The sequence below is a fragment of the Pleurodeles waltl genome, chromosome 5 (assembly GCF_031143425.1).
Source record: "Pleurodeles waltl isolate 20211129_DDA chromosome 5, aPleWal1.hap1.20221129, whole genome shotgun sequence".
NCBI lineage: Eukaryota > Metazoa > Chordata > Amphibia > Caudata > Salamandridae > Pleurodeles > Pleurodeles waltl.
The window spans coordinates 1754001758-1754028582 of NC_090444.1; the positions used below are offsets into that span (position 1 = coordinate 1754001758).

Sequence of the window (26825 nt, forward strand, 5' to 3'; positions counted from 1 at the left end):
GCCAAGGTCGCCCCAGGGCGTTCCCCTTCACCTTACACACATGCCACTGCATATTTGCCCATACTATTCACCTTGCTCTCTACCACCTCCTGAAATTCTTCCATCTTAGTACTGATGGTTCCCAAGGTGCCCAATCCGCCACTGTCTCGTGTTGCCTCTCCAGATCTACTATCTCTGCCTTTAAGAACTGTAGAGTCCCACATAGGGACCTAAGAACTACAGCATGCTTAACCAAAGTGACACCCCTTATATAAAACATGATGACTTCCCACACCATAGCGAATCTTGCCACTGATCTAATGTTCACAGCAAAATACTCTTCTATAGCCTGACCTAATTCCTTCCGGAATGCTGTGTCCAGTAACAAGTTTTCTTGGAAAACGACCTGAAAAAGCAGGAGGGTATGATGTATGAAGCTCAAGGTCCAGCAGGGCCATGGAATGGTCTGTACAAGTCAAGGTTTTGCAGCTATGTACCTGGTGAACTAACCGTCACAAGACCAGCCCATGGTCAATGCAGGTATCTGTGCCATGTACTGAAGAATAGTGCATGTACCCCGGGTCAGCTGAGGATCTATGACACCAGACATCAAGTAAACCTTCGTGCAGCGTTATCTTGGTGATAGCACGCAGGCTACCGTGGGTCACCTGGGTGGGCCCGGAGATCGATCTTGGTCAGGGCTGAGCACACAGTTAAAATCTCCTCCCCATACCTTTGGTAAATCGCCCCACTGCAGCAGCCTAGCATTGAGAACATAGTAGAATTTCAGGTGATCATGATTAGGCCCATAATTAAAAGGATTGCTATATCATCCTTGTAGCATTGACAATGTACCTGCCGCTTTGATCCGCACAGACCTCTGAAGCCGAACCCAAATGAGTATGACTTGAGTGTTGTGAGTCCTGTCACATAGCATAAGCCCTGCATTCTGTGCTGCGTTTAAACTACTCCCAGGTGCTAAGTGTGTTTCCTGCAATTTTGTGACATCAAGTTGGCCAAACTACCTGAACAATGTGCATCTAAAACCAAAAGTATAAAATCATACCACCACTAATTGAGCATCCTTGGTCTACAACTGTCTTAAGTACCTTGCAGGATCTTACTCAGTCAGTGTGGGGCCTGGAACCGGAGCAACCTCAGTATCTAGCGGCCGCTCCCCCTTACCATTCATGCTTCTGGCTCTTGTTGGGCAGATCAGGGATGGGGCCATGTACAGAAATCTGCGTTGCCTTAGTAGTCCAGTGGAGCAGGTGAACCCACTCCAGTGTTTCAGTGATTCAGTCAAATTAAAAACAGGGCCCTCCAGATCCAGCGGTCCCTGCAGCCTGTAGAGGGAGAGCGCCAATCCCCCACCTGAGGGGCACCAAAATATTCCACCTCATCCAAACATTGTTTGCCACCTCACTGCCTGGGCCAGGAGAGGCTCGACGTCCACCAGTTGCCTCTTTCTGCATAAGGAATTACTGCAGTTCTTAAGAGTCGGTAAAGGGCATTACCTTACCATCCACCAACACTCTGAGCCTTGTGTGGTTAAGCATATTGTACTCCAACTTAAGCTCCTCCAGCCATTGCTTCCCCGCAAAAGCTGTCTCCTCACCTTCTGCACCTGCTGTGTGAAATCTGGGCATAGCATTAAATGGGAGCCCTCATGGCACAAGACCTTCAATTTGCAAGCTGTTCGAAGTTTTGCATAATGATCTCTGTAGTTTAGGAGTCTTACTATAATAGGACGTGTCAGGGTTCCTGGGACTGGGCACTGGGCCAAGGAGCAATGTGCATGTTTCACTACAAAGATAGCAGAGAAAGTCTCATGACCCAGTAGATTTGTCAGCAGTTGTTCCACATAATGCTCCATATTGTTGATGAAAGTGGATTCTGCTGCTCCGAGAATTCTGAGGTTCGTCCTGCGTGAACGGGCTTCAAGGTTCTCAGTCTTTGTTTGCAATGTAGCTTGTCCATCTTATTTTGGGGTGTTGGCAGTGTGACCTGTTCATCCTCTGATAATCGTTGCTCTACCATGTCTAGACATTCAGCTTGTTTGTCGAGCCTTTCCAACAAGTGGTCCATTCTGAAGGTCAAGGCATCTATCTTCCCATTGATTTTTGTGAGGCTGTGCTGCATGGAAGTGAGGATTTACTTCAGTCCCCATCTGCCTCCATTCCAGTCTACTCGCTCGCAGGCTCAGGCACCGTCGCTTCCTCCACAAGACCCTTGGGTGTCTTCCCCAAATCGAACTGCAGTTTGGGCTGAGACTTATCTGTCTTCCCCATGATTGTTTGTTGCTGCCACTACACAGCATACTAGTGCTGTCCTTTCCTCCGAGGCCAGCACAGAAGTCACTATCATAGGACTCCCTACAGGGCCTTTGTTGTGCACCCCTTCTGAGTCCAGTGGTCTCTTTAGGCTCTAATCTTCACACAAGCAAGGGGGTGTCAGTTAAAGGAATGCAGAGCTGGGATCAGGCTAGGGAGGATGGGTCGGCAATGAACACTGCATGTGGGGCCCTCTTGATCTGATGGGCTACTCCACGCCGATGCTGCCGCAGCACTCCTGCCCACGGGGCTGCCACATACCTCAAAGGGCTCAAGTTCGGGCTGCTCCCCCACCTTTGGTGTACCACTCTCACTCAGGGAAGGTCCTCGGGCCAGTAGGCACACAAGGCTGCAGAAGTGTATCGGCGGCAGGCCCCATCTAGTGAGTCAGGCAGTAGCTTCTCCTACTCCAAGTAGGCGGCCGAGTCTGGAGCCCTCTGCCACCATCTCCTTCATTCCTCCATCCGTCACCTGCACCCTCTCACTCAGGCCTCAGGAGATCTTTTCCTAGTGCCAAAGACAACCAACCACAAATCACTCACAGCCTCGGTGGTGACACCTCCCACTGAGCATGTCTTGGCGACAAGGCAGGCTGCTGTCCATCTGGGGCACAGCTCTGATTGCCCAAAGCCCGTTTCAGGGGGCAATTGTTGCAGGTACCTATAGTATCAATGAATGTGGGTGGTCATGCATAATGTTAGTTCTGTAAAGATGCCAGGATTATGATGGATCGCTAAGAGACCAGAAGAGCTCTGTTTCTGTAGCCATTTTTGAGACCGACAAGCTCCGCCCCCGTCCTTGACATTTATGGTCTTGCAAAAGGCATTTTGCAATACAGATATAATGTATGTGCCATGACACCTAAGTCTCTAACCTGCTAAAACCTATACTGACCCGCCTGGGCACTTATTAGAGGTTTGATGGAATATGTCTCCATTGTGATTTGTTTACATAGCATGATCACTCATACAGTGATTTTTGTCCAGTATGTAATACTTACAGGAATTGTCTGAACTTACAATGTAAGCAGTTGCGTCTGATCTAGAAGTGAACTACTATTGAACATGCAGATTTAAGACACACTTACCCAGGGGAAAACTGTGATTGTGGCCTAAGTTCTACAGTAAGCAGCACTAATTTCAATAGAGGATTTTGGCCCTCATTACAACCCTGGTGGTAAATCCCGCTTATCACCGTACTGAAGGCCGGCAACATACCGTGGTGGCGGCGGAAATCCGCTACAGGTATTACGACCCACATCTCAGAATCCGCCACAATACATACACCCACACAAGTCCGCCACACCAAAGGTCAGTGATAAACTGGCGATACCAAAACCTACACCGTCACGCCAACAAGAATACGCCCATACTATCACGACCCACGAATCAACGCGGCGGTCTTTCAACCGCGGTAACCCATTGGCGGTACACACCGCCGCGCTCAAAATATACACACATTTACAAAACACAACCACATTGGACAATTGGAAATACACACACCTGATACACATACACACACACACACACACTCACACCACTATAAAACACATACCCACATTACCCACAGACCCTTACGACATTTTTTTGATAAAGCTGAGAGAGAAAGAATAGCAAACGCAACACCAGCATCCGCAGGCACACAACACCATCACTCATACAACATCCACGCACCTCAAACAACACACCCCAACACAACACATCACACAGCACAACAAACAGCACCTCACACATCATCCACACCACATTATGGCACCTCAAAGACACCACAGGTTTTCTGAGGAAGAGCTCAGGGTCATGGTGGAGGAAATCATCCTGGTAGAGCCACAGCTATTCGGATCACAGGTGCAGCACACCTCCATTGCTAGGAAGATGGAGCTATGGCGGAGAATTGTGGACAGGATCAACGCAGTGGGACAGCATCCAAGAACACAGGATGACATCAGGAAGAGGTGGAACGACCTACGGGGGAAGGTGCGTTCAGTGGTATCCAGACACAAGATTGCTGTACAGAGGACTGGCGGTGGACCCCCTCCTCCTCCCCACAACTAACAACATGGGAGGAGCAAGTCTTGGCAATACTGCATCCTGAGGGCCTCACAGGAGTAGCAGGAGGACTGGACTCTGGTAGGTCATATCTTATTTACAATATCCCCCACCCCACCTGCATGCCATCACATACCCCCACCCTCACCCTCACCCCATCACTCCAACACCTCACATATGCCCCACTATCACAATCCAGCCATCCCAATACCAAGGCCCTGCATGCAACACCTATGCATGGACCCCCATCACCAAAGCATGTCCAGTACAGATACCCACCCATACCCCAAAACACTAATCACACAAGGGCAAACACAATAATGCAAGCACAGGAGTAGAGGGTAACTCACCCAATGCACAAGATGGCACACACAGATACTAAAACTCTGCATTTACAACCCAACAGGACCCATACCCAACGTCACCGGACAGGAGGTGCCACACATATCCAGCCCCCCCACAGAAGAGGCCCACTGTGATGACAGCAACTCTGCACGCCAGGATCAAGATGACCAGCCCAGCCCATCAGGGACCTCTGGACAGTCGGTTCCCCTGCCACTGTCACAAGCCACCACAGACCCTCCCCCTCAAGAAACACCACCACAGCACCTACTCAGGGGGCCCATGCCACTTTTCCCAGGACACGTAAATCAGCAGTGTGTCCACCACTACAGGGACCCCAGGCAAACCCACCAACCCAAGACAATCAGGGACCTGGGGTCAGTGGCAGTGGGCACATGGTTCAGGGGACAGAGGCACAGGACAACAGGGAAGCTGGGAGGACTGCTGTGCAACAGGGGGAGGACAGGCCCAGGGAACCGACTCTCCACAAGGCACTTTCCAACATCATGGGAGCATACGACCATTCCCAGGAGACCATGGGCACAGTACTGGCCTAGTTTCAGGAGACCCAGCGGCTGCAGGAGGAACACTACCTTGGGATCAGGGAGGACTTAAAGTCCTTTAACACCACCCTGGTCACCATTGCAGGGGTGCTGGCAGACCTGGCCAACACCATGAGGGACACAGTGGCACACAAACGGGCCCCTGACACTAGCCTGGACGATGAACAGCCCTCCACCTCCGCCGGCGCTAGTGGACAGGAGGCACCGCCACAGGACCAACAGGCCACCAGCACCCCATCCCCTGCAGAAGGAATACCACCCTGCAAACGATCCCTGAGATCCAGGAACAAGACAGACAATATTGCCAAGATCCCAGCCAGGAAATAAGACCCTCCTGATTGTCACCCTTCTGTCCCACTTTGTCACCCTGTCCACCTTAAACTGCCATTGCTCCCCTTCCTATGCCCCCATGGCCAATGCACCTGTGAGACCAAGAGACTGAACTCTACCATGGACATTTCTCCACTACCACCCAAGCCCATTGCACGCCGCCCTCCACTTATTAGCACAGAAATAAACACCCTTGAATCACAAATCAATCTGGAGTCAGTCTGTACTTTCACAAATGTGTAATTGCAACCTCTCAGAAATATAGCAAAGTCAATGTACATATTCACATACCAATGTTACACAGCTGTTGGGCAGCAGTAAACATAGCAGAGGGCACAGAGTCGGACCCAGATCTGTGAAATGGAAAGGCAAAGTGACATGTCAGGGTCCATACTCAGAGGTAAAAAGGTAGATTTATGCTATGTCCTACAGTAGTATGAGATGTGTGTGTCAGCGAGACAGGATCCTCGGGGTTTGCGCCTGTTCCCAATACGTCCACCTCTTGGCAGCTCCAAACTCTACTAGCTATCATAGCACAGAGTTAAAGAATGGCCAAGTGGGGGATGGGGTTTTAGGTTGGGAACAGCGGGGAAGGAGACCTGTGGAAGAAAGAGTTAAGAACAGAATAGCAAGGTTATTCACATTAATCTTCATGAACTTTGTTTTAATTATCTATTCTCTAACAACATGAGAGATTAAGAACTTTTCAATAATGTGACCTTTTTAACTCTGGATACCTGGAAATAAAAGCAGGATTATGCAGACTTTCATATGAGCGTTTTCAAAATAACATATTTTTATAATCATATACTCTGAACATTGAAGTCTCTCAAGTTAGTCCTTAGAATAACAATTACGTCATAACAAGAATCAATGAGTACATTCGTTCTAAAAGAATTAACTGCTATAGGATTCATGAATGATACTGTAGAAGAGGTAAACTGACTAAACTTGTTTTGTCTAGAAAGATCACACTCTGTTTGGTCTGAGTTTCAAGATTCAATTGCCCAGGAGTTATTGTGCATCTTATTGCCAGACTGCGCATCAAGACTCAAATACCTGTAATGATTGCGCGCTCTGCCGATCTGAACTGTAAGGGTTAATTGCCAAGAATGAATCGCGCACACTGTTGCCGATTTAACCATCAAGATTCAAATACCTCGAAATGCCTCGAAATGATCGCGTCCTCTGCCGATCCAAACTGCAAGGGTTAATTGCCAAGAATGAATCGCACACACTGTTGCCGATTCAATCATCAAGATTCAAATGCCTCGAAATTATCGCGTACTCTGCCGATCCGAACTGCAAGGGTTAATTGCCAAGAATGAATCGCGCACACTGTAAATCACAAGGCCAGAACTCAAATGCTTCTAGAAACGGAGTCGGGGGCCTACCCCGACCTCCGCCTTACCGCCCTGCTTGAAGATCAGCAAAATAATGAGGACAGGGCCAGGTAAATGCCTAAGTAGGCCTCCGGAACAGGAGTTCAGGGAAATGCTGCTGCTCTGCACCAGGAACTCTGAATAGTGAGCATGTGGAGCTGGGCTGGGTCCCTTAAATAGACCCAGCATGCCTCACCCACATGCCACACCCAGCCAGGCTGCAGGAAAGGTGTCTAGAAAGGCTCAGAATAGGGACCACACCCTAACCACACCCTGTATTCTTGCAGAAAAGCCTTGAAAATGAACAATACATTACAAACAGCATTAATGACATTTCAAGATAAATACCTGCAATGCAAAAGGTTAATATACAATATCAACACATAATGCATGAATTATTACATTGCATAAGGTTTGTCATTTTGCATTATGCTGCCCGTAGAGCGCGCACTGTCCTGGTGTTGACAGTGTGAAGCAGTGCCATCCTCTTACCTGTGTCTCACTGGAAGTATTGAATAATTATGTAGTTTCGGTTGTCTATATCTTCTTCTTCTTCCTCCTCTTCTTCACTGTCCACAGGCTCCACAGCTGCCACAAGACCAGAATCAGGCCCATCCTCCTGCAGAAAAGGCATCTGGCGTTGCAAAGCCAGGTTGTGCAACATACAGCATGCCACGATGATCTGGTACACCTTCTTCGGTGAGTAGTATAGGGATCCACCTGTCAGATGAAGGCACCGGAATCTGGCCTTCAGGAGGCCGAAGGTGCGCTCTATTATCCTCCTATTTTGCCCATGTGCCTCATTGTAGCGTTCCTCTGCCTTTGTCCTGGGATTCCACACTGGGGTCAGTAGCCATGACAGGTTGGGGTAACCTGAGTCACCTGCAGATATCGAGGGACAACTGTTAGACATCCTCCAAACATTAGGGAATCTCCCATACCCAGACACCTACTTAAACTGTGTGGGGACCTTGGGCTCACCTATTAGCCACACACGGTACCTCTGGAGTTGCCCCATCACATAAGGGATGCTGCTATTCCTCAAAATGTAAGTGTCTTGCACAGAGCCAGGATACTTGGCATTCACATGGGAGATGTACTGGTCTGCCAAACACACCATCTGCACATTCTATGAATGGTAGCTTTTCCGGTTTCTGTACACCTGTTCATTCCTGCGGGGGGGGGGACAAATGCCACATGTGTACCATCAATGGCACCAATGATATTGGGGATATGTCCCAGGGCATAAAAGTCACCTTTCACTGTGGGCAGATCCTCCACCTGAGGGAAAACGATGTAGCTGCGCATGTGTTTCAGCAGGGCAGATAACACTCTGGACAACATGTTAGAGAACATTAGCTGTGACATCTCTGACGCTATGGCCACTGTTGTTTGAAAAGACCCACTTGCCAGGAAATGGAACACTGACAGGACCTGCACTAGAGGGGGGATTCCTGTGGGATGGCGGATAGCTGACATCAGGTCTGGTTCCAACTGAGCACACAGCTCCTGGATTGTGGCACGATCAAGCCTGTAGGTGATGATCACATGTCTTTCCTCCATTGTTGACAGGTCCACCAGTGGTTTGTACACCGGAGGATGCCGCCATCTCCTCACATGCCCCAGCGGGCGGTTCCTATGGAGGAGAACAGCGAGCACAGAGTCAACCAACTCTGAGGTACGTAAACACAGCTCACTCTAAAAATATTCATAAATCGAAATTTGCCTGTATTAGTGTTTAGGCAAGGCTTAGGTATGTGTGACGCAGTCAAAAATAATGCCATGTGTGGCGGCTGCCTGACCTATAAGGTGGGACAAGGGGATGTGAGGTAACTGCGCTGGCGTTGTACACCGTCGCGGTAGGCGGTCGAAGACCGCGGCGCAATTCTGCATTGGTTAACATTGGACCCTATGGGTCCCAGGAGCCAATGACGATGTAGGCCGGTGGTGACGGTACGCACTGCGCGGACGTGACTGCCATTTTCTCTCTGTTCAATCACTCGATACCTGATCTTCGACAGGAGAGGACCTACACTGCAAGTGCTGCTGTGACCTCAGTCTGGAAGAGACAATGGCTCGTGTGTCTGGAGAAAGGGCCCCTTTTTTCAGCACGGAGGAGTTGGAGAAACTTGTGGATGGGGTCCTCCCCCAGTACACGCTACTCTACTGTCCTCCAGACAAACAGGTAAGTACACTGTGAGCATGCTGTATGGGCAATGCCTGTCTGGAGTGGGGTGGATGAAAGATAGGGGGGGTGAGAATGAGGCGTGCATGAAACGACGGTGAGTGCATGTGCATCATGGCAATGGTAGGGATGCGGGACAATGACTGTGACGGTGCAGTTGGTAATTACTTCTCATTTTCCCCTGTACAATTCCTGTAGGTCAGTGCCCACCAGAAGAAGGACATCTGGCATGCCATCACCAAGGAAGTCCGGACCCTGGGGGTCTACCACAGACGGAGCACCCACTGCCGGAAAAGATGGGAGGACATTTGCCTCTGGAGCAAGAAGACAGCGGAGGCCCAGCTGGAGATGGCCTCCCAATGTGGGAGGGGTGCCCGTCGCACCATGACCCCCCTCATGTTCCGGATCCTGGCGGTGGCGCACCCGAAGTTGGATGGGCGCTTTAGGGCATCACAGCAGCAACAAGGGGGTGAGTACACTCTCATTCTGCTGATTCAGCGCGCATTGTAGGTGTCTGGGTTGGGGAGGTGGGGGATGTAGGCTGTGGGTTCCCCTAGGCCAGGGCGAGTTTGGTAGTTAAGTTCCCTTCTTCAGGCAGGCCCTGTGGCACCCCACCTGTGTACAGTGCCAACTACATCTAGTCAGGCTCCTGTGACATCCATGTGTGCAGAAATCGGCCATAGCCTTGTAAGCCATGTCCCAGGGATTGAATAGTGGACCCCAAGTGCGCGGCGTAGTGCAGGGGGCTTCTGTGTCTGTCGTGTCCGCCAACGGTAGTGGTATTGCATGCACTGAACATGTCTTTCTTCTGTCTCCCCCCCTTTTTGTGGTCTCCCTGTTCTTGTGTGCATTACCATCATCAGGCGGAGGAGCAGTGGCACCGGAGCAGGAGGGAGCTGCATCCCACATGGCCCTGGAGGGCGACACTACGGACTCCGAATTCACCAGTGGGACAGAGGGCGAGGGGAGCTCCACGGCGGGGACAGGAGCTGACACCAGCCATACGGACTCCTCCTCTGATGGGAGCTCCCTTGCGGTGGCGGCCCTATTTGTGCCCCCTGCATCTACAGGTACAGCCGCCACCACCCACCAGCACCGCCCTCCCAGCAGCCCCTCAGAATTTGCCCCGTGCCCGCTCACCCAGGAGGGTGGGCATCACCTTCGCCCCAGGCACCTCAGGCCCTGCCCCAGTCACCCCTGCTGCCCTCAGTGAGGAGGCCATTAACCTCCTCAGGTCCCTCACTGTTGGGCAGTCTACCATTTTGAATGCCATCCAGGGTGTTGAGAGGCAGTTGCAACAAACCAATGCATACTGGAGGGCATTTACTCTGGTCAGGCAGACCTTCAGTGAGCTTTTCAGACTCTGGCCTCAGCACTGATGGCAGCCATTGTCCCTGTCTCTAGCCTGCCCCCTCCAACTTACTCCACCCAGACCCACACCCCTGTACCTCAGCCTGTCCCAAGCACACCATCAGACCAGCATGCACACACCTGAACACACAAGGGAAGCTCAGGCAAACATAAGCATCACACATCCCTCAGGCACTCACGCAAGCATCACACACAAGCAGACACAACAACATCCACTGCCTCCACTGTGTCCCCCTCCTCCTCGTCTCCCTCCTCCCTCCCAGTCTCATCTCCACTCACACCTGCATGCACTACATCCTCAGCCACTACGTCCATCACCAGCACACACACCACCACATCCCACTCATGTGCAGTCACCACCCCCACTACCATTCACACATCCCCTGTGTCCTCTCCCAGTGTGTCTGTGAGGCCACCTCCCAAGTACACAAATGCAGCCACACACCCACCCAACAGCCATCCACCTCACGAGAGCCTCCAGCCCATGCACCTTCACCCAAAGTCAGCAAACGTACACCTCCTACAACCACAACCTCTTCCTCCACTCCCAAACCCCCTCCAGCTACCCGTCCCAGTGTTCCTAAGAAACCTTTCCTGGCCAGCCTTGACCTCTTTCCCTCATTTCCCCCACCCCTTCAGTCTCCAAGAGCCCGACTATCCAGGTCCCAACCTAGCACCTCAGCCACAACATCGGCGGGACCTGTGGTGCCAGTAGTCACTGGATTATGGAGTGCACCAGGCAGCAGGGCAGGCAGTGTGGCAAGGAGCCACAGCATGGACAGTCCCCCACCTGTCAAGCATAAAAGGTTGGACAGTGCCCGGCCGGAGAGGGGAAAGAAATCAGCCACCAAAGCCGCTCCCAGGGGTACAGTTGGGAGTGTGGAGAAAGCTGTAACACCATCCAAGGTGGGGAAGGGGCACAGTAAAACCGGCAAGTCTGGGAAGATCAGCACGGCGGACAAAACCGCCAGCAGCCCCGCTGCCCAGGAGACGACCGCCAGCAGCCCCGCTGCCAAAGACAGGACTGCCAGCAGAAGCCCTGCTGCCCAGGAGACGACCGCCAGCAGCCCCGCTGCCAAAGACAGGACCGCCAGCAGCAGCCCTGCTGCCCAGGAGACGACCGCCAGCAGCACCGCAGGCCAGGACAACACCGCCACCAGCTGAACCGCTGCCCAGGACACCGCTGCCAGCAGCACCGCTGGCCAGTGAGCGCCAATGATTCCGACGCTACTGAGTCCGCCACGTGCAGGATGAAGCACTCTGGGCACAAAGCCCCCTCCAGAACCAGTGGAGAGATACATCCACTACCTCTGTCCTTGGCAGGATGAAGCACTCTGGGCACAAAGCACCCTCCAGAACCAGTGGAGAACTGTTATCCACTTGAGAGACTGTTGCTTTGCACTCCCCAGGATAAAGCAGTGGGCAAACTTCCCACTGTAGAGACTGTGGCTTTGCACTCCCCAGGATTGAACAGTGGGCAAACTACCCACTGTAGAGACTTGTGAGACTGTGGTTTTGCACTCACCAGGATTGAACAGTGGGCAAACCACCCACTGTAGAAACTTGAGAGACTGTGGCTTTGCACTCCCCAGGATTGAACAGTGGGCAAACCACCCACTGTAGAGACTTGAGAGACTGTGGCTTTGCACTCCCCAGGATTGAACTGTGGGCATGGAGCCCCCTCGTGGATCTGGCGTTGTGCACTCATCCGGCTGAGGTGCCCCCCTTCCCTTCCCCCTGAGGTGCCTGTTTTATTACTAACTGATGCCCCTGCAGTGTTCTCGCCGTTTTGTTCGGGTATTGAGTGTGGGCCTCGCCCATGCCTTTTGGGACCAGTGATCCACAGACTATGATGGTGGAATCCCTTGGACTTGTGTTCTTGGTGTATATAATTGTATATATTTGTAAATATTTTTGATGTATGTAATTGAATATATCACAATTATTCGACTCATTTCCTTTTGTCCTTGCATTCTTCCAAGGGGGGCTGGGGGTGTAACTGTTATGTATCAATATGTATTAGTGTGTGTGTTGTAGTGGGTGAGGGTGGGGATGGGGGTGTTGTGTGTGTGTGCCACTGTTTTTTCCCTCCCCTGTGTCGTAGGTGCAGTACTCACCGTGGTCTTCGCCGCCAGCATTCGTGCTCCTGGTAGAGGAGCAGGAAGATAAAGACTGGCAGAATCTGGAGCTCGGGTTCCATGGCATCCTGATTCCTCGTGTAGTGTGTAGAGGTGAGCGTTTTCCCTTCGAAGTCCTGTTTCTGCCGTGTTTTTGTTCGTGGTGAATCCGCCCCGGAAAAGGTGGTGGATTGGTGGGTTGTAACAGTGTGGGTGGTACATTGTCCTCCGCCTGTCTGTTGGCGGTTACCGCCACGGTGTTTGTTTGTACAGCCATGGCGGTCGGAGTGTTAAAGTGGCTGTCCATGGTGGCGGTTTCCGCCACAGTCGTGATTCCATTTTTTCCGCCGGCCTGTTGGCGTTTTTACCACCGCTTTAACACCGACCGCCAGGGTTGTAATGACCACCAGAGTCTTGATATTCCAGAGGTTTAAGGGGAAAGTCAGACTTGCTACCCCTTTGCTTTACTAGGGCCTCAGTATCAGCCAGAATAATGAACGGATGCAACTAAAGGGATTATAAGTATTAAAACAGAGAGGATAAACCTGGCAAGTATGCATTATGAGTCTATGAAGAGGTATAGAAAGTTGTGAAACTTATTGGTTCACATTTTTTTAAACTTCGAAGCTTTGTGAAAAGTTAAAATGTCAAAGAATATTTTTTTTAAAAGCAGCATAAAAAGCAAGAGGTTTAAAAAAAAGTTATGAACAGCAATTGGTATATTCCTATTATCAAACTGGTCTACGATTCTGCTGCATCATATGTGTTCTGGGTATGGGTAGCCACACAGTTTGCCACCCTTGATGGTGGAATTCCCTGGGCTGTATTTTCAACAGAAGAAAAGTAGAATTATATATTGTCAATGCAGGGTTCGCCTGACATCAGTTTCAGGTTATTAAACATGTTTGATTTTATGCTAATAAGGCAAAACAAACATGAAAATGTATGAACAGGATAGAGTACTCCATACCATATATCACAAGAATAAACTCAGTCACAGAAGAGTTCCTTTTTACAGTCATGGAACTCCGAGGTATTCTCTTAATGTACTGTATTCCTTATAGTGCATGGTCATGAATCAATCATTCCACCAGCCTCTTAAATCTTTGATGTCTGTATATTTCACATAAAAGAAATACTATGGTTGTAGACCTGAAGAACAAAAGAGACATTTGTAGTGTGAAATAAAAGAAAAAAGAAAGCAGGTAGTGACTTGTTAGAAAAAGGCACTAGAATCAGTTTAAAGTAGGTCACATTAGAAGATGCTGTAGCTCAGAATGTGTAGACACATGTAGAGACAGTCTTTTCTGTGGTCTTCATTTGTACAAAAAAATAACGTGCAACTCCTTTCTGCTGATCCCTGTTTATTTTAGAAAAAGTAATCAGAAGAAGGACAAGTCAGTTATTGTTTTCATAATTTATACTGCAATTGTAATAATTATCCATGGCCTGCCTTTCAACTTGGCTGCTGACATTGGCATTATGATATCACTATTCAGCTGTAATAACTTATAACAATTTCCTAGAAAGCAAATTTTTTAATTTATTCTTAAAACATTCATATCTTTGTTTTCCTACATTGGATTTTTTTTTTTGCCAGTTTACTCACAAAAATATTTCCTAGTTTTATAAATGGATGTTGGATTTTTATTGTGTGTTTTGTCTTACTTGTTTATTGTATTGGTGTTTTAAGTGCTTTACACACCTGTCTCCTAAGTTAAGCCTGCCTGCTCATTGCCAGCTACCAAGGGTTGAGTAGGGATTAATTTACTGGGACCGTATGTTGTGACTGTGGCATTATTACTAACAGTGGGCACCTACGAACCCTTGCTAATACACCACTTTCCAACAGCTGTAATATGACCCCACCCCTGGATTCAGAGCTTATCCATTTCAGGCATGCCCTATAGCCAAAATGCTTGTGTCAGTGCTAATATCATGCCATTCCTGTGCCTCTTGAGCCCTGGACACAGACCAAGACTAGCACTGGGCACATACCATGACCTGTGCCCATGCCCTGAGCGAAGTATGCTGCTCCCAGCATCCACTGAGCACAGTCTGCAGCTTGCCCAGTGGCCACTATGATTGGGGCAAGGCTTTCACCCCTGCTCGGCGTGCAGTACCCCGGCTTACAGTACACATTAGCAACTGTTGCTATCACTTAGGCCCAACATTGCTAAAGATATGTAACTTTCCCTTTGTATCAGTGTTAAAATTGTCAGTCTATGAACTCAGATCTTCAAACCCTTAGTTTATTTTTGCCCATTCCCAAATGCATCTTTTTAACCCACCCATTCTTTTTCATGTCCCTCCAAAACCCAGAATCCTGTGGCTGGGCCTGGTTTGAAGACCTTTGCTACATTTTACCATCCTGTCTAAATGTGTTTTCATTTTTAACCTGGGCAAGGATTTAGTTGTTGGGCTCCTGTGAATGGCCTAGGGACCTGCAGCTCACTTTTTTCTTTGTTCCTCGCACTTAGAATCTTTTAGCCAAACCAGCACATGAATAATGGTGCACTTATGCCCCCTACTTGGGCTGGGGATGAGATCATCCCAATACTCAAGCAGGCTGTAGGTCCCTATCCTACAACTACAGACCAATCAGCCATATTGACAGCTTGCAAAAGATGTTTAGTCGGATAATCTTGAACAGGCTGAATGAGTAGATGTTCGACACTTGTGTATTGATTACATTGCAGGATGGCTTTAAGGATGGCATGTTTCACCTGCAGATGCTGCATTAGAAAGACATTAACTAGGGGGTACAGACTCTATGTGATCTTTGTGGATTTTCGGTCTGCCTTTGACCTTGTTACCAGATAATCATTGTGGAAGGTGTTGGCAGAGATGGGGGTCCCTGACTATCTTTTAAAAGTTATAATTAGACTACATTCTAACTATTATGCCCAGGCCAGATGTGGGCCCCAGGGTGAATTTACAGATTCTTTCCGAGTAAAGCAGGGAGTGAGGCAGGGGTGTACCCTGGCTCCAATCCTATTTCTTCTATATATTAATGATTTGGTTTCCTAGCTCAAGAAGTGTGAAGGTGATGCCCCATGTCTTGCTGTGGCTGGGATCCCGGCTCTACTGTTTGCAGACAACACCCTTTTGTTATCTAAATCCTCTACAGTAATTGCAGAAGCCTCTGGATTGCTTCGGGTACTTCTGCAGGGAGTGGGAGCCGAAGATCAACATCAGCAAGACCAAATACATGCCCAACTTCCCATTCTATCCTGACTCTCAGCTGTGTAGCGCTGGAGAAAGTCCAGGTGTTTGATTATTTGGGAGTTACACTCTCTGAATGCTTCGATTGGTCACCCCATGTTCAGATGCGTAGGCTCAAACTAGAACAACACTGTGGTGGCATTTTGAGGGCCAACGTGACTCCTTTTTAGGGTCAAGCCTGCGCTAGCATGCGCTCGAGCATGCGTACCGCTTGCAAGATGCTCTAGTAGTTACAAAAGGGATCGGAGCCCCGTCCATTTCACATCAGTGTCTTTCATTGGTTCGTGGGCTTGCGTTTTAAAATCTGCTTGCTTTCATTAGCAGAAGGCATGCCTTTTCCGGTGGTTAGCCCTCCTCGAGCACAGCGACCAAGTACTGAAAACATACAAGGCTTGCTGTTTTCCGTCCGGTTTGTGGACTACTTTCTCTCTTTTTTTGCAGCGCGATCTCGCTTGGCAGAAGTCGAGTACTTTGCCTGACATCGACCCTGTTACACGGTTAATTGCACTTTTGCCGGTTATGTAGAGCATTGCACTTTTGCCGATATATTTCACTACGAGTGAACTGTAGCAGTGCGATCGCGCACTTTTTTAACATTTTTTTTTCTTTTTGCATGCTCACACTTGCATCCCCATGGTCTCCCAGGCATCTTCATGGCCCTCTTAGACCCAAAGTTCTAGAGCCGGACCTGATACTAGCCTTGCGGTAGCTACCAGTAACTCGCCTTCTGTGCCGCTCCCCATGACTTCTGTATCCTGGTTGCATGACTTCTAATTTGTGTAAAGTGATACCTTAAATTCCCTTTTCTAGTGTTGTTGCTCTCCACCTTTGCAAGAAAGAAAGGAAGATGACATTTGAGCATTTCCTGAAACCAAAAGCAAACAGGCAGCTGGGAAGATAACCTTTCCTCACCGTCAGATGCCTTTCATGTAATTTAAGGAACATAGCAATTACTGAAAAACACACATTTACCAGAAAACCTGTTCAAGAACTTTGTCATACTAGCCTTTATGGAATTTGAAATATTGCACTGCTTTCCAATGGAAAATATAATGGATAGTGTTTTTCTTTCCCAAAACGTTGGAATGTTGATTATGAAAGCATGCTCGGTAAAAACGTGAAAGTATTTGACCTCCGTCAAAGATGTACTTTTCTTTTCCAAAGGAAACAGTGGATTTCACAATGTACGATCGTACAACCACACACAGAACACACAAGACTCGTGACTTCCATCAAGTTTTTAAGGAAAAGTTTAATTTTTTAGGTCGAGCGGTAGCGTGCAGCCTGCTGTATACTTTTAAGTATACTATAGAGTGAATTCCAGCGTTTCCATTTGTTAGTTGCAGTGTCCTCGCTTGCTAGAGGTCAGTTCTGCCTCTTTGTCCTGCCTTTTTTCACTTTGGGAGCAGCACAAAGTACTGTGTAATTACGCTATGTCCTGTTTATCTCTTCTGTAAGGGACTTTTTTTTGCATTTGCCAGTTTCACCTCAACAGTGTGGGTGCTTGTTCAGTTACTCCTCCCCACCAGCCCCCTCTGTAAACATAAACCAACATAAACCAACAGCAGAGGGGGGCTTTTCCAGGGCCAGCTCACCCTCGCTCTCTTCCTTTTGTTATTTTCAGTCTGTGTGGCAATAAAAGTCCAGTCAGTAATTTACAACACTATGAGCACTAACTCGAGCAAACACGAGACTATTGCATTCCAAGTGCTTACTTTATTTTTGTTTGGCATTTGGGGACATGTCTTCCTGGTTTTATGAGCTAAAACATGTCCTGGAACAAATCCTCGGCTGGATACACGTCTCGCAAATGGACCCGAGAAACATGAAACAGCTGGTCTCTCCCGCTGCCCATTCGCAGCATGTCACCATTTAAAAGGCACAGCAGAATCACTGGGAGGAGGGCTGGACGGAGGGAGCAGCACATTCCGACCCTTTGCCGATCAGTGCTGCTCTGAGCTCTAACTTGAGGAAACACTAGACTATTGCATTCCAAATGCTTGTTTTTTACAGCCTACTTTCCAATGGTGAAACAGTTTCTCGTACTATCGTAATGTAATCTGTCTGAATGCCCGGGTTGTTGTCAAGAGCTCGTGATTCGTACTTTTCCAGTAAATCACCTCTTTTTGTCACAGCACACTCGGTTCGAGAGCGTCGGATCTTTAAATATAATGCTTCAAGACAGGCTGAATAAGTAATGGCGGCGAGCGGCTGGCATTCCGTTGAAACACGAAGGATTGTTACTGAAGGGCCGGGGCACACAGCATGGGCAAATTCCCTTTCTGTCAGTAGACATAAATAAACAATGGCGGCAGTCAATCGACGTGCTCATCCTGACCTGAGATTGGCAGGTTGATAGAAGGCGGGTAGCGCGTGAGGATAGCTTTTACTGAAACGGAGACGTCCGCTATCAATAAGTGTCTGTCAAGGCTGAGGGATTTCATAATCCACTGGGAGTATCCCGATAGCTTGTTGGCATTTCATTGCCACTTCCTTGGCCCCTCTTTCTAGGAAGCTTGGTGTCCTGTGTGTCTGCTTGCTGGAAAAAGACATATCTTCAGGGTAATCTAGACTGAGAGGTACTGAATGCATCTGCATTAAGGATAACTTGAGTCCTCCATTAACACACATCTCAAATTCAGATCCCCCAGGTGGCGGCGGTAGACACACGTTACAATGATTCTCATACCGGAAGATGCTTCTCTATTGCAACCGGCTTCCATTTAAGTCCCTCTTTACAGTTAAGTGTAATGGCTTTAGGTTAAAATGTAATGCATGTTTAAACCTGGACTTCAAGAACCAAACAAGGGCTATTGATCCCAAATCTGTCAAAAGTTGTCTTAATGAAATTAATTTTCTTTCCCATCAATGAGTATTGTATCAGAAATTATTCGTTACAGACTGAGTAATTTTTAAGTAAATTAGAGCAGATTATTTATGCTGTAAGTGGCAGGCTTGTGATTTCACATTGTTTAAATCCCAGATGTTCAAAACAAAACTTCTCAATTGTAAATGATTGAGAAAGACAAATAGTATGTGCAGTGTTTCCCTATAACTGATTATGTGATATCTAAATTATGTTGTTTGCAGGCACTAATACCCTAATACTAATGTTTACATTCCAAGCTACTCGATATACAATATTACCACCTCAGTTCTCTTCTTCCTCATAGTCCTCATTCACCAACAGAAAAGTAATTGTTGCTTTGTTTCACTCTATAAACAATCTTCAGTGGTGCATAATGACCTCATCTTCTCATTCTGTGCCCTTTTTAGGTCGAACCTAGGCAGCATGCATGCTCTGTCTGCAAGACCTGCTGTATTGATTAAAATGACTTTGATCTTGCCTGCTGCTTATCATATTTTGACTCTAGTGTTGCTCTTCTTTGCTGCCTCCTAACTGGGTTGTGCAGCCGATATGTCTCTTCCATTTTTGGCTGAGGAGCACTGGCCAAGTACAGATTAATTCCTCTTGATTAGTACCCGTCTGCTGCAGTGCAGATACTATTTCTTCTACATCCTCCCCTCTTTGCCAAGGCATTATTTATTTTTTGATAGAGTGTTTCCGCTCAGCTAGCACAGCCAACTAAGAAATGTAGTTTCTTGCCTTGCGCAAGCATTCGTCCCCTGCTGGGTTGGACTCTGGAATAATTTGGGAAAAATTACATTTTAATAGTGAAAAAACTATGCATAGGTTTTATGTGGGGAATCGATGCCATAAATCATTGGTTACTTATATATTCTTTAGCACTGGCGTTTATGCAACAGAAGGGGTCTTTCATGAAAAGAGGATTAGGCTTCCCCTCTAACATTTTTCTTGCTGTTTACATGGAGTAACAAATTATGCTAACAGGCCTCTTTCCTGTCTGTTGCTTGCGCTTTGTTCTCCCGGGTGACAGAGTACATACGCAGACAGGGCGCAGAAGTGGAGATTTATGATTGAACAGCATGTGTCTGGGTGACACAAATTTTCTGCTTTGGCCTGGACGTGGCAGCGGCGGGTGCAGCACCAAGTGTGCAAAAGAACTGTGGCACCAACATAACACTGGCAGACCTGCACCAAACTTCACTGTTGCCATGGGTCTCACCATCTCTGCGCTCTTCTCCCCACTGCTCAGCGAGAAGCAGATGTGGATTTTCATGGGTGAGAGTGATGGTTACCTAAAAGCCAGTCAGCCAATTGAGAAGACATCCCACTCAGAGCCACCCACTCCAACCAAGAGTCAGCCTCCATTTAGTACTTCTGTATAGTTGGTCTCATATATAACAATATTTCTTTCTTTCTTTTAATTGCATAGCCCCCCAGAGGTACAGACCTCCACAAAGTCAACCTCCCCCACCCTTAACCAGGAGCTTAAAAACACCCCAAGTACTTACTGATTGAATGTGTAACCATATGCCCTTCCCAGGGAAATATGTTACATTTTAGGTCCCTGGCCCATCCAGAAGGCTGATCACACGACTCAGCAGACAACTGAAACGACAAAATAGCAGATAACAGTGCTTAATGGCCAGTTGAAGGACTACTACTAATTCACGTGAAAACCGGGCCATTGCACCCGAGCTCCATAACGAGGGACCAAGCCTGACTCTGAGTACAAGTAAATGAATTTCATCGCCACCACCTTTCTGTTACAAGGAGACCACAAGCAAGATTCTGAAGGAGGAAAAGCCTTTTCGTTCTCTGCTCACTTAGGTAGGCCCTATTGAGTTACAACGTCCTACACCCTAGTTCATGGGGCCTTATAGTAACATCCTCCCCACTTGTAGTCATTTGTAGCATTCCAGGTGCATGGAAAGGAGCTGACCTTCACACACCTCACTCTCACCAATCTTTCCCTCATATTCGATAAAGCTTGGTCCCTCGGACAGTGACCACAGAAAGGGTTTGAGAGACTACCATTGTTGAGAGTTGTATGTGGTTTACTTTTCATCTCAGTCACTTGGCCAGACTTACACATTTTGAGTTAACAGATTGATACTGCATCACAGTAGGCCACTGTATACTTGTTACCAGTCCTGGCAGCGGAGGTGAAACTTCTAAATGAAACAATGAGACGTCCGCACGGTAATAAATGTCACACTACTGCTGCAACTGGGCATGCAACTGGGGGATGTTGAACCGTATATCAAAGGCCTGTCATGCCTACAATGTCATTCTTAGTTCATAACATCGTACTTTATCAAACTTTCTTTTTACCTATTTTTGTAAAAACATGCCTTCACGAATGTACTTGTAAATATGCATGGGTTAATTATATCTGTAGTCCCGATCATTAATGTCAGTGTTAATAATCTATGCAGCAATCACATTATCCTGCCAGTTGCACACAAGTTCACGTTGTTTTAGCTTGTCTTTTTTAATCTATACTGTACGAACCACAAAGTTGCTGTTTCTTCTTTTTCTTCCTCAAGAGTAGGCTCAATCCTTCAGTGCATTTGAATTTTAAAGTCCAGTTTGGTACATAATGAACTTTCCGACTGGACTTCTTTCCTCCCTCATTATCGTGAACATTATTTGTGTCAGCACTTCACAGGATGCCTTAGCCAGTTAAAGCATTCACATGGTTCCATCTCACTCGCAGTGGCTATTTAACTGACTGTCACTTTTTTTTTCTTTCAGTTGGATTGGACGCGGCTGGCAAAACCACAATCCTCTATAAGTGGAAATTGAGTAAGATCATCACCACCATTCCAATAATCAGTACTTGGTGAAAGCCTCTTGTCATCTACATTTCTTTGCACTTGTCAGGTTGATGTTTTGATTCTCTTCTTCTGCAGCTCTCACCCTTATCTATATCACACAAATACACTACACACCACACAATTCCACAACTAACAATTCTAATGCAACTCACATAATTCCACTCCGGACCACATACATCCATAACACTCCGAAAGAAAACAGATGGGTAAAAGACATTATCATTTACAACGCCAATAGCTCTAACTCTCGAAAATGCTAGACCTATTGCATTGCAAATGCTTGTTTCACTAGCAGCTTTCATTTAAAAGCGTCACCTTATACAACAATAAGCACACCTTCCTGTTTGTACTGCACAAAATCTTCATACCATGGTTGTGCTGGCCATTCTTGTGCATGAAATGTGGTTCTGTGAGGCTACCATGGTTCTCCTACCTTCCAAGTTCCAAGGTGTACATTTTGCGTTTAAACGCAATTGCTGGCGACTGAATAGAAGGAAAGAATATCTCTTTCAACAGTGTCAGGGTTGTAATAAGCAGACTGCTTCTAAATTAATACTGGATCTCCAGGGTTTGTTTACAGAAGACCATACTAGAAAAGCACAAACATTGGTGGCTTGAATAGCTAGAGCGAAGACACCTTTGGGAATCCTATTTAAGCAGACATCTGTTTTTTAGGTCGAGCATTGCAGCGCGTACGCAAGCGCTTCTTTTCCGATGTGTTGGTATGTATCTGGGCTTTTAACCACGCCCACCGCACGCCCATCACTATCACTCGCTCATGGGCTTTCCCTTTAAAGATCCTTACTTTTCGTTGGTAAATGCTTTACATTTGTCCTTCCTTGGGTAGGTTTAGTTATGCCTTGGACATCGCCCCTGTCACATGGCTAATTGCAGTTTTGCTGATTTGTTTGACTGCGAGCGAACTTCTTTTTCCTTTTGTGTGCTGCTTCACACTGATGCCGTGGAGCTTTGAATCGGCTCGCTTATGTGAAACTGTATTACTTTTCATTTTCAATTTATGTGGCAAGAAAAGTCCAGTTATGAGTTTACAAAGCTAAGAGCTCTAATTCAAGCAAATGTGAGACCCATTGCATTGCCAATGCTTGTTTCATCTGGTAACTTCTGCCCTTGAAATCTATAGATGTCAGGCCTTAGGAGCTACTAGGTATGGTGGAGAACTATGGGGTTTCCAAGATACTAGACCCTTAGAGATGATAGAAAACCGCTTTTTGAGTTTAAGCAATCTACCAGCCCCACTTGTTCCACTAAGGTTAGACTATGGTCTCAGACTATTAATGACAGAGCAGGTCTAAACTACTGTTGTATTGGCGGAGACATTGGGCAGTCCCAGACCTCATGCTGTTTTGTAGGGCCTTAGAAGATGTTCTGGGGCTTGCAAAATTGCTTGGCTTTGGACTATGAAAGATCGACTGGGTCAGATTGAGAATGAAAACCTCTGCTCCTCCCCTGCAGATGCCATCCTAGGGACTGATTTAGACATTGGCGGGTGGGTTACTCCGTCACGAGGGTGACGGTTATCCCCTCTGCCTAAATCTAAATCCCAGAAGACATAATAGGATTTAGATTTCCTCAGACAGGATATCCATCACGTTGTGACGGAGTAACCTGTCCGCCAATATCTAAATCAGGCCCTTAGTCTCCAAGTCAGAGGTAAAGGCTGCCTATTGGTGCCATATTGACATCTTCATTCTATACCCTCCTCGGCCTGGGTCTCTCACTGAATATTTCATGGAGTTCAAAGTAGATTACCACTTGGAGCGGTTCTTGGATGAGATTGAACGCCCCTTCGCAAAGTCTTTATATATCAAATTTCACTTGGGGACCATGCCCACTTGCTCCTTCACAGCCAAAGGAAAATGTTACCCCCCTGACTGCGACCGGTTCTGCCTGTTCTGCCCCCAGGTGGTGGAAACTGCTGAGCATGTTGTATTTGTCTGACCATTATATTGAGCCATTAGAAGGAAGTGCATCCTACCAGTTTGCCGCAGCCTGGGTTTTAGGAATTTTAGGATGGCATATAAAATATAAAGAAGTGACACTAGGCAATGTATCATCTTTGCTGTCTTTTGATTTTTGATGCACGTGTGGAGGCCTAGGATGAACATTGTGTCTAGCTGATGGTTTGGGTTTTATCTAATGCTACCATTGTAAAACATTTGTAGTGGAACTATAGTCTGCCATTGTTTTCATTGTGCCAAATTTGGATTTTTACAATATACAATGTTCCAGATTTGTATGAAAGTTTTATGACTGGAAAGGTCTGTATGAATGATTTTATTGTTTTTTCATTTGTATGTACTGTATTTTAATGCGCTCTTTATGGCCATTTTGCCGGAAAAAAAGAATAGAAAGGAGCTGCCCTGCAGCTTCCAGGCATCACGTGTTAGAGAAAACAAAGAGCATCTGTCCATTGGTCGCCTCGGGTGTATGAAGCTCTATATAAATGCAATTACAATACAATACCTGACGAATAAAAGAGAATCTGATCTGTTTTTTTCCCCTCAGCTCCGGGTTCTTATGACACAACAGTCTGTCAAAGAAGACGTGGCAGGTGCAGAGTAGGCATGACATGCCGTCCAGGTCGACGCCAAAATGGTACCTGTTTTAATGGATTCTTCGTCTGCTGCCTCCCAGTCCAGAGGAACTAGCAGACAGGAGCAGCCTCCAACGCCCAGGACACCAATGTGTGCATGAAGGGAAAACAGTCCTGAAATCAATCATTAAAAGTTTGTCAGACCTTCTTAGAAACTGGAAAGCATGCTTGTTTTTATTGGTTTATTGGCAAGAGTTCACTTTTCAACTTGTTTACTTATGCTACAACCAGTGCTAGCCCCAGGACCCGTATAGACACAACAGGCCACCAGCGTGATTCCACATTTATGCAAAAAATGGGGAAACTGCAGTACACACGTTCACTGTTTACACAATGTGTACGGCACTAGCATGACAAATATGATAAGGAGACAACGTCCTATACTACAGAGAGCCGGTCAGTATAATGATGTCTCGGTCAGGGCACCTGCAGGTAACAAGTCCATTGCAGGCGACCACCCCACTCACCTTCCTAACCCAGCAATGCAGCATTTGCAGCCTCTGCAGCATCGTGGAGATGAACTTCCGGTCCAAGAGGCTACGCGGCATTGTACCCTGGGTTGTTATATTTGAACTGTTGCATTGTGCACCGTGAACTTCATGGTAAGAGACTCCGGTTAACTCTGGGCAGTAGAAATACTAGTACTCACAGTCCTGGTAAATAAAACAATTCACATGAAAGACAGCCACCGTTCAACATAACCAAGCTCCCTAGTCGTGGTGTTAAAGAGAAGCCGTTGCACATCATAATCGCTGGTTCAACTCTGGCTTCCTTCCTTCACCAAATACACTAACTTGTCCCCCTTGCAACTAACACTGTCATTTCAGTATATGTGACCAATATAAATACACACCCTAAACTGTTTACACAGATAAATGGGTCAATCAGCACAGAATATATGATCAAAAGAATCAACAGATTTATGCACAGTTTTCTCATCAATAATTTTACTTCAAATATTGAAGTTATATTATCAATGATATCATAGATGATATAATGGGGGATGTAATATATGAGGTAGTTAGCAGTCCATGGTGAAGGTGCGAGTTATAGTTACCTTAGGGCACAAGTTATAGTTACTTGAAATAACTCTAACTACAACTGCTAAATTTTTATGGTTTTGTGCGAGTAAATTCAGAACCTAACTGTAACGTCTATGTAACTGTTGTTTTTTTAAGTGAAATTCTATATTTTTAAAATTATATTTCCTAACTATAACGTCCCTGTAACCTTTGTTTTTTTTCCAGTGAATTTCTATGTTTTTTTAACGTAAAGTAATTTTAATTACTATCCGCTAATCCAACCTCTGCTGTGCATGCCCTTCAGCCGAGCGCAACAGTGGTTGGCCGCAGGGCCTGGCATGCGGCTGGGCATTGTGGCCAACCTGCTATAACTCCCAACTCTGTGTCACACATGCCAGGGGTTGGCTGCAGGGCCTGACCTGTGGTCAGGCCCTGCGACCAACCCCCTAAACCTACCCAACTTAACATGCATATGTCTCTGAGTGTGTATGTGAGTGTGAGCTTGAATACCTCAGTGGGTCTGTCAGTGGGTGCATGGGTCTCTGAGTGGGTGCATGAGTGTCTGAGTAGGTGTGTTTGTGAGTGCATGAGTGTCTGAGGAGGTGTGTGAGTGGATTGTCTCTTTCTGCTAGTTTCTGACCTTCATTTTGCCTCTTGCTGCTGGTTTCTGACTTCTATTTTGCTCCGTTCTGCTTGTTTACGACCTTTATTCTGCCTCTTTTTGCTTTTTGCTGACCTTTAGTCTGCCTCTTTCTGCTTGTTTCTCACCTTTAATCTGCCTTTTTCTGCTCGTTGCTTACCTTTATTTTGCCTCTTTTTGCTTAGTTCTCATCATTGTTTTGCCTCTTTCTGCTCGTTTCTCACCATTATTCTTCCTCTTTCTGCTTCTTTCTCACCTTTATGTTGCCTCTTTCTGCTCTTTGCTGACCTTTATTTTGCTTCTTTCTGCTCGTGGCTGACCTTTATTCCGCTTCATTCTGCTCTACATTCTGCCTCTTTCTACTCGTTTCTCACCTTTACTTTGCCTCTTTCTGCTCTTTGCTGATCTTTATCTTGTCTCTTTCTGCTCGTGGCTGATCTTTATTCTGCCTCTTTCTGCTCTTTATTGTGCCTCTTTCTTCTTGTTTCGGGACCGTGGGGGAATCCTCAAAGAAACTGCAGTCCCGGTTGGCTCTCCACCTCCAGCGGGAGCCAGCATTGCTCTAGCACACAGGGAGCTACTAAACATGCAGCTCCCTGTGTGCAAGAACAATTGTTTCATCTCTTTCCCTGCCTGCAGGGAAAGAGATGAAACCTCTGCCTCTAGCTGGCGAGGGCACTTTGACAGCTCTCACCTGCTAGAAGCAGAGTGTTTGCTGTGACTTGACAGAAGGTGTCTCAGCTCCTACCAAGTCAGAGCAAATAGCTGTGTCCTGGGGGTGGGCACCCCGGGACATAGCAGGAGCTTGCCCTAGGGAGTGGCATCCCCAGGGATATTATTGGCTCAACGAGGGTGGCTGCGAGGCCCCTTTCCAACATTAAACAGCCCCTGGGAGGTGATGTCCCCAGGGCCGGTGTTCTACGATGGACCCTTTTCATTCTTACAATTCAGCCCTGGGGCTTTACTTTTAT

At 47.1% G+C, this 26825-nt stretch overlaps 1 long non-coding RNA gene across 1 annotated transcript in view; it reads left to right on the plus strand.

Moving 5' to 3' along the window:
- Positions 1–24304, plus strand: part of LOC138297434 (uncharacterized) — a 43469-nt gene extending 19165 nt beyond the window's left edge. Inside the window, exons 2-3 of the long non-coding RNA XR_011204102.1 lie at positions 21496–21546; positions 24105–24304. This is a non-coding gene — a long non-coding RNA (uncharacterized lncRNA). The remainder of the gene's footprint in view (positions 1–21495; positions 21547–24104) is intronic.
- The last annotated feature ends 2521 nt before the right edge of the window (positions 24305–26825 follow it).